At 33.4% G+C, this 18124-nt stretch overlaps 1 protein-coding gene across 1 annotated transcript in view; it reads right to left on the bottom strand.

Annotated features, from left to right (window-relative positions):
- The window catches only part of LOC133522059 (globin-like), a 29278-nt gene extending 11460 nt beyond the window's left edge, over positions 1–17818 (bottom strand). The window contains exon 1 of the mRNA XM_061857251.1: positions 17619–17818. The gene's annotated coding sequence lies outside the window, so the exon portion shown is untranslated. The remainder of the gene's footprint in view (positions 1–17618) is intronic.
- Between the last annotated feature and the right edge of the window lie 306 nt (positions 17819–18124).

Here is an 18124-nt window from a genome sequence, read left to right on the forward strand (position 1 = left end):
TGAAATTATCCGGATCCATGGATCTTCCCATACATTTCAAATCCGTCGTGCAAACCCTAGGCACAGCTCTCTGCATGGGTATAGCGATACTCACGCTCGCTCACCGGGAGTGGCGTGCGGATCCGAGTTCCGCATCGCATCCTATAAGAATATCGCTTTTAAATTCAGAGCCTGGATCTCTATGGTCACTTAATAAATTCTGATATTGTCTAATGTCACGCACGAAATATCAGAACTTATTAAGCGATCATAAAGATTCTGAATTAGAATCTCTGAATAAAAAACTAGATTGTATGCGATGTGCCTTAGATATTAGTGACACAAATTTGACCGGACCTCACAGAGGGCATAGAGGCTGTTCCGTATGTTTGCCGCTTTGGTTGACAGTGAGGCGCGGAGCATGGGTCTACTAATTAAATTGGAGTTTGCGGCGACCTCGCGCTCACGCCAGAACACCAATAATTGCATTATGCGGGGTTGGACCGCTCGTTTAACGCAATTGGTCGATAATCGGTCAATTAATTGAGAGTTTTACGTCTTCGTCACTGCCGTCTGGACACTTGTAACACGCTGATTTAGAGTTTTTAGTTGGTGCACCAATGTCCTAAGTAAATTGAGTCCGCCGATATCGTTTAGTCGTATATCGTACTTTAGTAAACGCAATTTGCTGGAAATCGATAAGAGGTTGTACATTGGTTCGTTCGAAGTATACCGCTGCAAATCAATTGATATGCATAAAGGTACGGTTTCTGTAGTGTTGATTATTACTGTCGATTGCATATTTCTGCCGGAAATGTCATATTCAATGTTGATAGGTAGCCGGACTTTAATGCTGTCGGCAGCAATGTCATATTTTGCTGTTATTATTGTGTATGACCTCTTTCGCTAATAGTTATTTGTTTTACAAGGGGACAAAGTTGTTGTTTAACCGCTCGTGCTAATATTGATACCCGAGCAAGCGAAAGATTCCAATATTGAACCACGAGTTGAGCGTTGCGAGGGTTTCAAGGCACGAGGGTTAAACAAACTTTGCCTCCAAGTGAAACACATAATATTTCACCACACCAACGCGAGGAAAATACTAACTAATGCAATACCAACAAATTCAAACAAAATTGAATCCAAATTAACGTAATAATAAAAAAAAACATTCAAAATCATCATTTAAAATTGTCAATTCTACCAGCTAACATAAGGAAACAATTCAAAATTTGCATCTGATTACTTTGCCCTACATGTGGATAAAATGCAATTTTCTCATTAGTTTTTTGAACAATCAAGAGGGCCTTTACCAGTTGAAAATTATGTTCTTATTCGTAGTATGAAATTTTTATCCAGCTGAAGTGAAGACTTAAGCTTCACTTTTGTTCATTGAATAAAAAAAATTAAGTGCTTTTCCGAAGGTGGGGTAAAAATCAACTTTTACACTCAAATGGTATAATTTGCTACAAGTCGTGGTACGAAGGCTGCGCCCTTGGGGTCAACCTGCAAATAGCCAAGGTAGATCGCGCTGACCTTGCTGAGCAAGACATTTAGATAACCCCTAACCTAAATGGAGCATACTTGCGATAAACGCAACGCCACACTTCTTTCTAACATGATTATTTAGAAAGTACTTCTATTTAACTTCAAAAGTGGTGTTCATTTAGGTTGTCAAAAATCACATATTTCACTTTTCTAAACAATTAGTATGGCTATTTGGTTACATTAGTTGGGACACCGACCGTACCTCTTGAACGAGCATGTCTTTGTCATTGCATACAGTAGTATTCGTTTTTAGGTAATCTCCGATATATCATTATACCTAGGCTACTTTAATTTCAATATAAATTATCACATAACAGATAAATGATGTGCTATTTTTAGTATATCAGCTTGTTTTTCATTGTATATAATCAGTAACTACTCGTAAAAATATTTAGGTAACTATGTACTTGATTTCGGATAGATAAAAAAGCGGCCAAGTGCGAGCCGGACTCGCGCATGAAGGGTTCCGTACCATTTAAGACGTATTAAAAAAAATCTACTTAATAGATCTTGTTCAACATTTTACCACTTTGACACACATTTTACCACTTTGGAAGTGTCTCTCGCGCAAACTCGGTGGAAGTTTGCATGGCAATGTATATCATATATTTTTTTTAGATTTTTCATTCTGTTATTTTAGAAGTTACGGGGGGGGGGGGGGGGGACACACTTTTTACCACTTTGGAAGTGTCTCTCGCGCAAATTATTCAGTTTAGAAAAAAATTATATTAGAAACCTCAATATCATTTTTAAAGACCTATCCATAGATAGGTACCCCACACGTATGGGTTTGATGAAAAAAGATTTTTTGAGTTTCAGTTCTAAGTATGGGGAACCCCCAAAATGTATTGTTTTTTTTTCTATTTTTGTGTAAACGTCATAATGCGGTTCATAGAATACATCTACTTACCAAGTTTGAACAGTATAGCTTTTATAGTTTCGGAAAAAAGTGGCTGTGACAGAATCGGACAGACAGACGGACATGACGAATCTATAAGGGTTCCGTTTTTTGCCATTTGGCTACGGAACCCTAAAAATCGCACAATATTGCTTTTAAGTACGCATCATTAATAATCATGATGCTGAATTGGTAATTGTTGGATAATGAGATAGCCTAAAATAAAAATACCTACCAACTTAGCAGTTTATTTTGCCGTTGCTATATTTATAAACAATCTAGTCATAATTATGAAGTTGTTATCGCAATGATTTGCATTTTTTACAGTTTTAACCAAAAACAATATTGTTTGTTTTAATGTAGAGATGATCATTTTTATTTTTAAATATATTTTTGCTATTTCTCTACACGGGCCTTAGTTCCCTGAAAATAAATTATATTTGAGTATTTTATTTTATTAGCTCAATCGTCTGAGTTATTCCACGACTCTTCTCTTTCCGCACAGATGCAGTACAGAAATCTTATTATATAAAATTTCGTCAAAACTGCATATACAACATCTTCTTATACATCTCGTAAAGGACATGATTTAATTTACGGATGTTCTGAGTAGTCTCGATGTTTAACCCATTAGATATTTATCTAACACAGGTAGTATTGTTTTATGTTGCAAAACATACGCTCTAATGCAATGACACGGGTTCATGGAAATATCCATACAAGTGACCCAATTGTTGAGTGTACACATAATGTATTGATCAAAGCAAGCCACTGGGAATCCACCTTTCTACCAATTTACTTCATATCTATAATTACAAGTTTTAGCTACGTAATACATATGGACAATTTAAATAATTATGTACCTCAATACTCGCGAAGGACACGAGGCAAGTAAATTGATAGTAACACAGCTAAATGGGCCTCTGTTCCAGTTTAAATGTAATATGTAGTTTACTAATTTGGCCAGTCCCATTGTGTACCATGTTATGTGCTATGGCGGATGTTTAATATAGGTATAAAGTTCATACATTGTGATTTATTACCAGACCAATTTTTAAGTACTTTTTTAAGATTAAGTGTCATATAAAGTAAGCTTCGAAAAACTCTAGAATTATTATAACCATTTGTAAAAATACCTTTGTGTACTTGGTATAGATCCTTACACAAATTCATATGAGAATAAACCCTCGAGACCATATCATCATCATCATCTTTATTTAAAAAAATATAAGTACCTACATACATACGAGATTCAGTAAAAAACTGTTTAAATAAAACAAATGTATTAAAACTTCTTTTCACAAAAGCGTTGATTAAATGAATATTCACTAGTTCCTGTTTGATTAAAACTGTTTTTTTCTAGTCAAAACTTCGACAAAGTGTCATGGTGTAAGGGACCTTTATAAGTAATTAAAACTGTTTGTAACGAGGAAAAACGCGATATGTTGAAATGATTTCAGTTTTATTTTTATCTGACTTCAAAAAAAGTGTGTGACACCTCAGAACTATGTCATTTCTGAACCGATTACAAAAATATATTTTTGGTACCTAAGTATTTCGAAGTTGGTGCCATTGGTCGAAATCCAATTCTAATGATGGGATCTATGCGGAATCCAGAGAACTCAAATGCACACATATATAGCGTTTTTTTGTATTATCATCAATATTTTTTTTTTTTTTTTTAGAAACAAACAGTCATACACAATTTTTGATCAAAACTTATAGACAAAAAATAGACCTATAGTTTCATATGTAGAAATAAAATATAAACAGGTCCGTGGCTATTACAAAAAACAAAAATACTTAAATCTGTATTTTATAATAACAAATACTTGAAATATGTAAATCAGTGATTTGATACGTCTGCAGAAAATAAGTTACATATACATCGTAGTCTCGTAGTACATTAAATTTAAGCAAATAACAAATTCCAGTTATAATCAATATTTAAATGATTTCTTAAGTTGTGTTAGTGAACAGTTAAAAATGTCTAAATCATTAAGTTTTTGATTCTCATTAAAAAGTTTACATGCGCGTTTGATAAATACATTCCCACCGTAACCAGTCCTGCTGAATGGAATAAAAAATAAGTTTCTTTTACGACAACAGCGCTCACGTCTTCGCATATATATTATATAAATCACGCATTTGCATCCAAAAAATGCCATTTGATGAAGTTGGAACTTGGAACTGATGAAGACCAAAACAGAACTCTTCAATGACGGTTAGGTACTTTCACGTTTGGCAATTTGTCTTCTTCGTTAAGTTTGTTAAGCAAGTAAGGTTCTAAGAAAAAAAATTGTCAATGTCCAGATCATGATGATGTTATCACATCCAGACCTTAAAACTTGAAACATACCCGAAGCGCGAAATTTTTAGTCTTTGACCAGACCGACGAGATCTGCAGAATACTGCGTAACAAAAATATGAGACTTAAATATTAATAACCAGTGGCTCTGTGAGCTGTAGAACACCTCGGGATAAGCTTAAAAATTTAAAAATAAACAAAACGTTTTGATTCATTATCATAGCGGACTCACAATAGTCTTAAGTGCCACAGACCCTTAAGTCTTTTACGTCAATTTCCGCCATTTTGAATACTTTCCAAAAAACGAAACGACAAAAAAAAACTATCCAACCACCGAGCTTGCTAACAAAATTTTAGAATCGGTTGAGAAATGTGACCTGCAGAGGAGAACATCCGGAAATTTCGTATTCATTTTTGTACTAACGCTCGGTCAATAACATCATTTTTAATATAAGAAAAACAGACTTCATATTAGTATCATATAATCTGAATATTCTGTATTTTTAGGGTTCCGTAGCCAAATGGCAAAAAAGGGAACCCTTATAGATTCGTCATGTCCGTCTGTCTGTCCGATTATTTAGTTCATACTTGTGCCTTTATTGGGTATCATATTCGTATAGGAAGTATTTACATTCAGATGCGATAAAAGCAAAGCTAAATATGAGAACGAGTAATAATTTTATCGTTGCAAACAGGGAAAAAACTTTAAAACAGGAAACGTGAGATGACCTTGCTCACTATTATAGTAATTGTTGTTTTTGCAATATTTAATAAGTACCGTAAAATGGGGTGAGTAGGGATTGCGGGGCGAGTGGGGATGCGAATCAAGAATTTCTTTTTTTAGTAGCTTTAATTTTCGGGCTCAGGATGCTCTTAAAGTAATTTGATTATATTTTTAGACATATTTTTTCTTCTTTTGGCAACACTAAGTTGCCAAATCATACAATTTTAAAACAGGAATCACTGTCAAAGTTGATACTTGTTAGTGTAGGATTTTTGTTTGAATTTAACTTCGTTTTTATGTGAAATTTGCTCAAGTGAGTGTTCATAAACCTTTCGGATATCGTTTATATACTTACGAGGCTTATTGAAAACCGAAAAACATAAGTTATATTTTCCTTATTTATAATAGTTTTAACATAGAAAACGATTCAACCGCATTTGAGGATATTTATGGGGTGAGTAGGGATGTATTGAGGGGTGAGTTGGGACGACAACGGGGACAGTTGGGTCATGAATGGGGAGAGTTAGTGTTACGAACGGGGTGTACCGGGATGATAGAGGAGGGAGTTGGTGTTTGTAGTTCAGGGTTGTCAATTTACAAGTCAAAAGTGATAAATTATTAAGTGGTAACTATTATAAAATGGTAAATATTATTTAAAAAAACATATATCAGTATCGGATCTTGCTAATTACATATAGACCTAAGTAATTAAAAAAAAATCTAAAAAACATAAAAAAAGGTCACTACTTACAGAAAATATTAAATTGTTTCATGTAGGAGCATAAATAAAACTTAATTTTGCTACATAAATAAAATATTCTCTTGAAAAGTCAAGCTATTGTCATTATCCGAAAGTGTCAACCCTAGCAATTTTCCCATCTCACCCCATTGCTATCCCTTGTAACCCCAACTGTGGGGTGAGCTGGGATTGCCTACTATTATGAGTTTTTCGTTGAAACTATGAAATGAAACAACAAATAATCATTGACTAACTAAAATTCATACATCCGGAACACTTTTTTTCTATATAAATAAATGTGCTACATATAAAAATAAACTTTTATCCAGGTTTGAACTTCGATTTCGCCCCTACTCACCCCATTTTACAGTAGCATTCGCCCGCGACTTCGTTCACGTAGAAGGTGTTTTAATTACAGTGTACCTCCCCTTCATTGTTACCCCAGTAATAATTTTTAACCGACTTCAAAAAAAGAGGTTGTATGTACAGGGTAGCCAAATAAGAGTGATACATTTTGTTTTTTAACCGACGAAATAAACGGAGGAGATTCTCAAGTCGACGCTTATATATTTTTTTTTTAAGTATGACCACGCATAACTTTTTACAGAGTAGTTCGATTTTTATAATTATTTTTTTAATTGGAAAGGGATGAAGATGGTCCCATATAAATTTGAAAAAAAAAATCCAGCCTTAAGGGTAGGAAAATAGGGGATGATTGATTTTTCACTCACCGATTGTAACGTATGACCACGAATAACTTTATACAGAGTAGTCCGATTTTTTGATAATTCTTTTTTATTGGATAGTATACCTTCTTCAACTTCAAACTTCAAAATTTTATTTGCTAAAAATGCACGTACATAATAGATGTTATTGTCAGACATAATCAATATTGGTATCAACGCATTCAGCCCGAAGGCATGCAAATCATATCATATAGAACATATTTACAAATATACAAAGAAACTTAAAACTAAAATTAAAACATGTCAAAACAAAACTAAAACGTAAATACGGCTATCTCTGGTATTTTTTGGTAGATTTAAAAAACTAGCAAGAAAAAAAAACACTATCGAAATACATTAAATGTCAAAAAGAAATAATTTATTTTAAAGATGAAATTGTTAAATATGTCAATTGAGATTTTTATACAAGTCAATGCTTAATATTATAGAATTCAGTCATTGAGTAAAAACAGTGCTCATTCAAAAACTTCACCAAAAAATTCTTAAAAACTACCTCGTCATCTACCAACCTCAGTGATTTTGGCAACCCGTTATAGATTTTAGGCGCCATTGCAAAAATACTCTTCTGGAAAAGAGCTGATTTGCCAGGAACTGGGTAAAGTTTATCACAATGTCGTACACTAGCAACATTTTTAAAAAGATGTGGATTTCTTTTGACGAACATTGTAGTCTCCAAAATGTACAAATCGGACACGGTTAGTAAGTGAAGTTGCTTAAAATATGGTCTGCAGCTGTCATTATACCGCAACTTACAGATCGATCTTACGCACCGTTTTTGTGCTTTGAAAACATTGTTGGCTTGGCTAGAGTTCCCCCAGAAAATAATTCCATATCTTAAAGCAGAAGATACGTAGCCATGATACCTCAAAGTTGGTCCCATAAAAATTTGGAAAAAAATCGTACCCTAAGGGTGGGAAAATAGGGGTAATTTATTGTTCACTCACAGATTTTAAAGCTGAGTTTTTACAAACTCATTATTCGTGAGGTTTTTTTTGTAGTTTAAGCATGTAATAATTTGTTTAAATTATAGCCACACAAAATTATAAAATAAAAACTTTTTAACAAAAAAATGTATCCGCCGAAAAAAACTAAAGGGCAATAAAAAAACCGGCACTAACACGAATCGAATCGACCAACAAAAAAAACAATAGCGCACTGAAATGAAGAAAAAAAAATTGTCTTCCATAACGCAAGTGAATACCTTCCCTACAATTACAATTATAATCTATTTCTATACACTTTCTACGAGTATACAGGGTGATTCAGGAGACGTGAGCAGGATCAAGCTTGAGCATTCAATAAGTTATAAGCAACTGTTTCGTACCAGTATTTGTGAGATTAACGTTCTTTTATTTTTTACTGTTCAAAAAAAATGTTTTAATTTATTTACGCCATGTATGGTCACTCTCTTTGTTTTATCCATAACAAGTGACAAATTGAATGTCATCGGAGTCTGGTTACTTTTGAAAAATCGTATCTCACTCAAGTGTGACATTTTGTTTTCTTCATAATCAAACTGCTATCATAACGGTTAAAGAGGTTTTATCTTTCTTAATTAAGTGTTGTAGGGTGTCCATGATTGTAGATTATCAAATTTGTCCTTCCCAAAAAGTTAAATAACAGAAATAAAGCAAGATTGTTTTACTTAAATATGATGATGAACGGTTCATTAACATTTACTGATTGTGTAGGCTTAGTCCTGCTCACGTCTCATGAATCACCCTGTATACCTAATACAATCGCTAGGCTTTTATCAATTTAATTACATCTAGAAAGTATGAACTATATACATACTTCTGAAATCAATCACACAAATCTGCGTATTTATATATTTACATCTCTAACGAACCCAAAGTGCTAAAATGGTTAGTGATATGACAGATTGGCCAGACAGGAACGAGTCTTGCAGAATGATGCATCACTCGTAAGGAAAACTAAAAATGGAGAAATAAAATTAATCTTTAAAAAAAAAAGCGACTTCAAAAAGGATGTAACAAAATATCATCCCGTTTTTCATGCACCAGCAACTGATACGTTTGAAGTCGGTGCGAAGCCAAATCGTTACAATACTTGTTCTTTATTCTTCATCGAACAACACCAGGGTTGGCATTCTGGTTGAAGGTGTGTTAGCTAGCTAGCGCATATAAAATGGGAGGATATTTTATTTTATCCTTTTTGAAGTCGGTTTTACTTCTTTTTTATTTAGGCTTAGAATAAATTTAAAAGTGGAAAAATTATTGTCTTGGGTGAGATTTGAACTCACGGCCTCTGGATCGATACTCTAGCGCTCTGCCATCTAAGCCACCAAGACCTCATCCATAGGCAGCAAAATTTCCACCATATGTGTCTAGGGGACCCTCGCGACATCTACCGTAAGAACGTTACACTTCTTAGACGGCTACCGGAGTTCCAAGTCATATTGGAAATTCACCAGTAACGATGTGCCCATACTAACTTAATTTTTAACAAGCAGAAACGTCTGCGAACGATGCTATTAAGCTTAGAATAAATTTTAAAGTGTGTGCAGAGCGCTGTAGTATCGATTCAGAGGCCATGAGTTCAAGTCTCACCCAAAACAGTCATTTTTTAGCATCGTTTGCAGACGTTTCTTTTCGTTAAAAATTATTTTATTTTATTTATCAAGCAGATACGTTTGCAAACCATAGGTGCAAAAATAATTGAAATTAAAGGAAAAAAGAAAATTCACCCCTTTGGGCAAGATACTCCCGTACTAATAAAACATAAACCGCAGTGCTAAAAGAATAGAAAACGACCAATATATTAACGAAGATATCCAACGTGTTGTGTATTTTGGGGTAGTTATCTTCACTTCATAAAATGAAGGTATGGGATATTTCACACTTTATTTTGCTATAAAAATTTCTATCTCTGGTGATGATTCCCGGTATAAAATAAAATTATTGTGGTTAATATAATAGTAGAAAGCCGAGACAAATGTCAAAACTATTCTTAAAGCAACAATATTCTTCTCCACATATGACACAATAGAATAAATGTCACCTATTTCAAGCACACATTGTATTCTATTATTGAATAAGATATAACTCTTAAACGTTATCAAGTAACCTTTTGAACTGGTGTGAGGAACTGTCGTTTGTGCTCAATAGCTGACGTTATCGTTACTAGTTATTTCATATCGGCTATTATAATTCATATGCGTTTTATTGTATATTATATGTGGCATATAATACCTACTGTATTTTTATTGAATATAATTATACGCGATGATATGTGTTAGATTTACTTTTATTTGTTAAAAAATAGGGATTGTAATCAGTACATATAACTATTTGTTAAACCAAGTACGACACCTACGAGTGTATATACCTTTTTGAACATCTTTTCATTCGAGAAGTCGCGTGCCTTGACTCGTATTGTTATGTCATTAAAAGTTAGTCTTGACAAATCTGCGCGTCATCGTAGATTACATGACCAATAGTAGAGTCATATGGGGTAACTGTGCGCAGCGGGTAAGTGTGCGCAACCCCTTTATTAATTAATGAAGAGGGGGAACTTTGTGATATGTGTAAAAAATTAAAGATATGTTAGTGAAGAATTAGTTTATGCAAAAAAAAAACCAGATGAAATCATTCGTTTACTCAAAAAAAAAAGAATATTTAAAATTCGGTGCTTTTAAGGGAAAATTTGTCGTCAAGATGAAAGTTGTCACAAGTAAATGTTTTTTTTCCTGTTAGTAATGTTTTTAAGCCTTTTATTCAGTATAACAGTTGAAGCTATGTTATGTTGCAATAAAGTTCGCTAAATGTTATCAAAATTAGTCTGCTTACAATAATACAAAATCTACAAATTTCATTTAGCTACGCACACTTGCTGATTGAATTAAAGCTTTTTTTCTCTGGAATGTCAAGATTTTATTGGTCATTTCTTGATTTAATTATTACCATAATAAATGCTTCTCCTGATGCATATATTCATTTCCCTTCTATACTTATTGAACATAGTTGTCTTGCTTATTTTGCGTAAATACGGTTCATTTTGAAATTATACGTAAGTATAGTTTCTTTCTGAAAGTTTGAAATTAATTGATTAATATTTACTTATTTTCAACTGTATCCAAGTATAATAAGACTTTGTTTTCCTCTTTTATCATGTACCTTTAGACATTTATGTCATTTGTTATTAATACACAGCGGACAGGGAAATAATAATTGCAAAACCAACATATATATAACTTATGTTTAAAAACATTAAATATAAGGAAAATATTATAAATAGTTGCATTGTTTTATTATGGGGGCAAAGTTGTTATTTTTTTCATTATTTATTTATTTTATTTGATTGATATCTATCAATTCTTAAATATAGTCGTAGCCCCACAAAATTGAAGAATGAGTTTGACTGTGAGTTCGTCAGTCTCTAGTTATGCAACAAAAATAACTTAAAGTAGGTAATTAATTACTATAATTCCAATAAAGATCCACGAGCGTAGTAATGTGGATTCTTGAGCGTTATAAGCATTTCAAGGCATGAGGATTAAACAAATTTTGCTTCCGAGTGAGACACAATTTTTACCGCACCGATCCTATAATACTAACTGTAAAATATTACAAATTAAATTCAATAAAATATTACAAAATTACAATCAAAAATTGCTGAAACATGTTTTGAACTTTCCCAAATTTTCTTTATAAATAACTTTTACTCCAATACTGTATGCATTTTTAGGGCGGTAAAGCTCTAAGACCTGAAAAACTGAAAGTATGGTCCGCAATCTTTTCAAAAATACAAGAATTTATATAGGAAAAGCCTGTGTACTCGTATTACGCGGTTTTACACGTGTCACGGTCACGATTACAGTTTTTACAGAAATTGAAAAAAAAGTTAAAACAGACAGATGGTTCGATTTTTTGCACTCGAGTGTAGTAATATTATATTACAGTATGAGTACATATTGTGCTACTTTTCCGCACTAGTGCGTAAAGTAGCACCTTATGTAACTATGTCGAAAATTTAAAGGGTCATATGTACTGTAAAACGTTGTACTATACATATGTATGTATAGTATAACGTTTTACTGTACATATGCGGATAGGTATTCGCCTATCACCTATTCGCACATGCGAATAGGTAATTCGCAACTCGGGTCGATTAAAACACTCTCTTCGGTCGTGTTTTAATTTACGCCACTCGTTACGAATTTCCTATTTTTCGCACTTGTATCGTAAAATTCGTAAATAACTATTAAGGTCGAGTAAGTTTGTGTTTTTCTCTCACTCTCATTGAGCGTAACCGTGAGCGAGATGGATGTGCCTGCCGGGGAGCGCGGATAGCATGTTTTTTTTTAATTTATTATGTATTCCTTTTTCATTTTATTTTTTGTAGGTTTAAATATATAAAGTAATCGATTAGTTCCCTCAAACATAATATTGTCGATTTTTAGAGGCAAAGTTCATATTTTTAGCTTTTACGCATAATTTGTTACAGTGCATTTTAGACCTATGTTTGTGATTTTTTTAGGGTTCCGTAGCCAAATGGCAAAAAACGGAACCCTTACAGATTCGTCATATCCGTCTGTCTGTCCGATTATGTCACAGCCACTTTTTTCCGAAACTATAAGAGCTATACTGTTCAAACTTAGTAAGTGGATGTATTCTATGAACCGCATTAAGATGTTCACACAAAAATAGAAAAAAAAACAAAAAAATTTGGGGGTTCCCCATACTTAGAACTGAAACTCAAAAAATCTTTTTTCATCAAACCCATACGCGTGGGGTATCTATGGATAGGTTTTCAAAAATGGTATTGAGGTTTCTAATATCATTTTTTTCTAAAATGAATAGTTTGCACGAGAGACACTTCCAAAGTGGTAAAATGTGTGTCCCCCCCCCCCGTAACTTCTAAAATAACAGAATGAAAAAACTAAAAAAAAATATATGATATACATTGTCATGCAAACTTCCACCGAAAATTGGTTTGAACGAGATCTAGTAAGTAGTTTTTTTTAATACGTCATAAAATTAAAAAAAAAAATTTTTTTTCATCAAACCCATACGTGTGGGGTATCTATGGATAGGTCTTCAAAAATGATATTTAGGTTTCTAATATCATTTTTTTCTAAACTGAATAGTTTGCGCGAGAGACACTTCCAAAGTGAAAAAATGTGTGTCCAAAGTGGTAAAATGTTGAACAAGATCTAGTAAGTAGATTTTTTTTAATACGTCTTATATGGTACGGAACCCTTCATGCGCGAGTCCGACTCGCCTTTGCCCCCTTTTTTTGCCAGCGCAAGGTAAAAACTCAGTATTCGAATCTATACAGTCCCTCAAGACAGGCCTCAAGTTTGCTAATTGTATTTATGACAGCGGTATTGTGATCCAAAAAAGCGCTACATCTTCTTATAAACTTCGTTTTCGGAGTTTACTGCACAACAATTTAACTTATTTTAATTTTATTTATTGTTTTAAGTGAACAGATACAATTTGTGGTACGTAACGTACGTAGGCCATTTAGAGTCCATTCGTAGGTATTTTACAAGCTTGCGGCCACAAATCGTATCACAAACGTAATAGGTACAAACAATAAAACTATAAATAATCCATAAAATGTCGCTAAAACCGTCCAGATTTACAAATTTACGGCTTGGCCTATTTCCAACGCAGTTTGTCAAACGTACAGAGTAAACGTTTATGATAATTAACTACAGTTATATTCGCCGTTTTAAGTGTTTACAATTTTAGACTGGTTTGCACGTGCTACGTGGGATTCTGGCATACGGGCCCATTTTGAGTAAAACTGTAATTTACTTCATGTACCTAAGTCGTCAAATTATGGCGCTTAAAGAGACTAAGTGCCCTTGTAATAGTATTTGTAGAAATATCTATACTTGACGCGGCCAATGATGATCCGTATGACAGTTCCTCAAATTCGCTTTTGGATGGACTTAATTTATATAATTAATAATTGTTGAAATAGGTTTTTATGGTATTTTAATTACTTAATTGTTACATTTCTGAATAAAAGAATGTGTTATAGATGATCACGTCTGCTGTAGTTGTCATTTAATTTCTTTCTTAAGCTATACTTCCACGATTTAATTCACATTTTTTTAGGGGGGGGGGGGGGGGCACACATTTTTTTCTTTCGGAGCGATTATCTCCGAATATATTCACTTTTTCAAAAAATGTTTGTTGAAGACCCCTATTAGTTTTGAAAGACCTTTCCAACGATATCCCACAATGTAGGGTTGAAGCAAAAAAATAACCCGCACATTATGCGTAGGGGGGTACCCTAAAACAAAAATTAGATTTTATTGTCGACTTTGTCGGCTTTATTGATTTATATATCCATGCCAAATTTCAGCTTTCTTATAGCACTAACGACCACTTAGCAAAGCCTCGGACAGACAGACAGACAGACGGACATGGCGAAACTATAAGGGTAGTTGACTACGGAACCCTAAAAAAGACACCAACACATAACAATGCGTGTGATAGTTACAACCTAAGAGCTAAAATGTTTCTTTACATTATTATTCAATTTATGTCACCCACATGTTTTTAAGTAACGCCTTATCTGTCGACTTTAATTAATAAGTTCTCGTATTAGAGTTCGACCGCCGATAACGATCGGCGTTCGCCGATAATGTCTCGTCTGTTGTTTGCTCACTCATTGCCCGTGTGCTAAGTGTTAAAACAAATAACTTTTATGAGTTTATTCTTCTCGAGTGGACAGTTGTGATTAGTTAGCTTGTGTTTTTATAATACTATTGTGGTTCGAGTAGCTAATTTCAAAAAGTTCAAGTCAGTAAAGAAGCTGTGTATAGTCAGCATCAAACATCAGACTACGTGTCAAAAGTATCTATACGATTAAGTAAGGGGAGACCGGGAGACTTGAACCATTGCATAAAGAAAAGTGTCAAAATTAAAATATTTACTTTTTAGCATACATGTGTCGTGTCCGGATAGATGTAGAGTGCTGATAAAATAAATAATATGGTATTGGCACTTTTTAAAATTTAAGTTGTTTAAGTCTTCCACCTGTTCAAGTCTCCCGAACTACCAGCCCCCCACCCCTACCTCCTCTGATAGCTTAACAAAAATATTTAAGTCCCTGTATGTATAACAATTAGACTATGAAAGAAACTTTAGAACGCGAATATTAGAGATATATCTCTATTTGGAAAATTTATATATAACTATATATTTTATATATCATCGTCTAGTACGCACAAGTCCATGTAAAATTGTTGTATAATATTTATTTATTTAATTATTAATATGCTGACTGTACCCACTTACTTATTATTACATCGGTTTTTATTAGGGTCCCGTACCCTTTCTGTTCCGTGATTTTTTGGCGTTTTTTTTTAAGATCTATCGTTCAGTGGGCTCTGTGTCATGAGTCATGACCCTCAAAAAGTCGACAGTAGTAATTTATATAAAAAGTGTGCATTTTGTATTGCCTCTATCGTAACATGTAATAAATTTAATAAAATAAAATAACATGAAAAAGTATGTTCCCTATACAAGACAAGTATTTATTGTTTGGTATCATTATAACGATCAAAATAAAAATAAAAAATCTATAAGTAGGCCTCAAGAGGTCTTTCTCAAGTCAATACAACATTTATAGTTAGGGAGCTGGCGATACAAAATGTCTAGTTACTCAAACGTCGTAGAGACCTATTGGAATTGAAAGATTAGATGATAGGAAGAAAAAAGGTTATATAAATTTTCTTTTCCATCGAGCAGAAAAGCGTCTACAGATTTTTTTAAATGTTGGTTTTTTAAATTGTGAATTTGGCCATTTTAGTCCAAATTAATGCTATAATTGTGCCATTACTAAATCTGAGGATTATTTGTACGCATTTTCTTAATCTGACGGTTACAATGTGAAAATAGGGACTCAACGGAGTGAAATTGTGATCGTCAGATTAAGAAAATTCGTACAAATAATTGTCTGATTAAGTTATAGAAAAAATACGGCATTAACTACTTTAACATTATTAACTTAACGGATCAACATAAAAGGCTAAAAATGGTTAAGATAGGCTCCACGGGGTAGCAAGATATCACTCATATCTTAATTTGACGCGCTCAAGTAACTACAAAAATCTCCTCTTGGGCTCCCCTACCATTCAAGTGACATCATTCAATGGCATAAAAAATACGTGGCAACATTTATAAATACAGCCAATACCTGGGTAAACATTGTATTGTAATAATCTTAAAATAAATAATTACTACAGTATAACTACTATAATGACTACTAGAGATGTATAGTCTCTATGATTTATAAAACATTAAATTTGGAGATGTAAAAGGTCCTCTCCCCAGTATCCGAGTAGAGTACTAATAAGATTTGGAGGTGTAAATTCTCTCCAAGCGTCAGAATGAAATTCAATAAAACGGGAACATAAATATTTGAGCTTAAGCAAAAAAATATATACACTCTAAAATGATTATGTGATGGTACGGAACCCTCGGGCGGGGAAATTGATCCTTATTTGGCCGAAAATAGAGGATTATCATAATATTAGCCTCCTAAGGTCAGGGTCCTACCACTAAACATAGTATTTACTGATTGCAACCATTAGTACTTGTTATAAATTGTTTTCATTTGCTACAAATTTATATGCTATTGATTCAAATGTTCCTTGCATGGTGGGCCCCATGTTAGAGTTAATCATATCACGTGCAGATTTCCCATTAAACAATCTAGTTTATTTATAATTAAAATATGCACAAAAAATTGTGAAAATATGATCTTCGTTGTTCTTGATCTAATATTTCATGTGGGTTTTGTAATAACATTATGATATGGATGAGTAAAAAAAACCGTAAATAAGAGTATTTAACTACAAATATATAACCGGCTTACTTACTGGTATAGATATGATTTAAACGACCGAATATTTATGGATTATATCAGTACAATTTCGATGTCGGGCATTGATATCTGATATTTAAACCTACAGTAACAAACATGCACAATGTTTCATGGAATTAACTTTAATTTTGATGGTACGATTTAACCAAATCATTGGCTAAATCGTACCGATGACAGTCCCTTCAAAATAATATATTTTAAGTAAGTGAATTTAATTCCAGAATACTCATCTTTTTTTTGCATATTTAAACACATTCGTATCTGCCTTCATAAACAATATATCGACTTTTAAGTAAAAACTTGTAGGATATAACCGACTCTCTCCTATAAAAGCACCTTTTCTTTACGCACTTTGTTTTAAAAGTAAAGTCATTCGATTTCGTACGATAGTCGGCATAGGACCGAATCCTAATGTAAGTAATACATACAGATTATATTCAAGTACCCCTCAGCGTAAGGCGCAATGTTATGAATATGATAATTTAATTATTTCGAACTCGCACTCTGAAGTAAACTGCCACGCGACGATGACGACATTTTTTTAAATTTTTAATTCATATTTGCTAAGTAGTAGCATCGTTATACATATAGATTACAATAGGGATGACGTTTATTATTTTATCAACACTTTCATTCAGAATCGCATAAAAATACTGCTGTCTTTTGTTTATGTTTCAGGTATACAAGGTCAAGTTCACGTTACATATCAAGCCGGAACCTTGTTACTGTTTCATAAATCGTCAGCGAAATGCACAAATCAAACGTGAACACGATAGCATAACTCGCGCGAACAGTAAAATACTTACGATTTACGCCACAGAGCCGATAGAAAATTTGGCGCTCTTTTTTCCACGACAACGTTTGTGTTTTTCGCCGCGCGGCTCGGGGCCAAGGCACGCGCGTTTCAGCCTACGGGTGGGTAGAGACTGAGCTCAGCTGTTCACTACAGCCGCCCGCCCTCCGTACTATCGCCTCGCCACTCTAATACCTAAGCTAGATGAATGCATAAGTTAGTTGATAACGTCTAGACGCAATTTAAGACCTGGAAATTGAATCCCATGTGCTCTAGATGTAGATGCAATTTATACGAACTTAATACGTTGCTCGCGTAATTTAAATACACTCAATTCTTATAAATAGAATTAATAATTAAGTTCTGCTAAATTCGAAAGCATTTCGTAAGATCAAAACATATATAAATAATTTATAGAAAGCCTTATAAAATATGCTTTCCGCTAATTTATTTTAAACTGATGCACTTAAGTACCTCTTGTTAGCAATGACATACTTAAGAGTCATGTCTAATGGATGT

This window comes from Cydia pomonella, chromosome 10 (genome assembly GCF_033807575.1).
Source record: "Cydia pomonella isolate Wapato2018A chromosome 10, ilCydPomo1, whole genome shotgun sequence".
Classification (NCBI taxonomy): domain Eukaryota; kingdom Metazoa; phylum Arthropoda; class Insecta; order Lepidoptera; family Tortricidae; genus Cydia; species Cydia pomonella.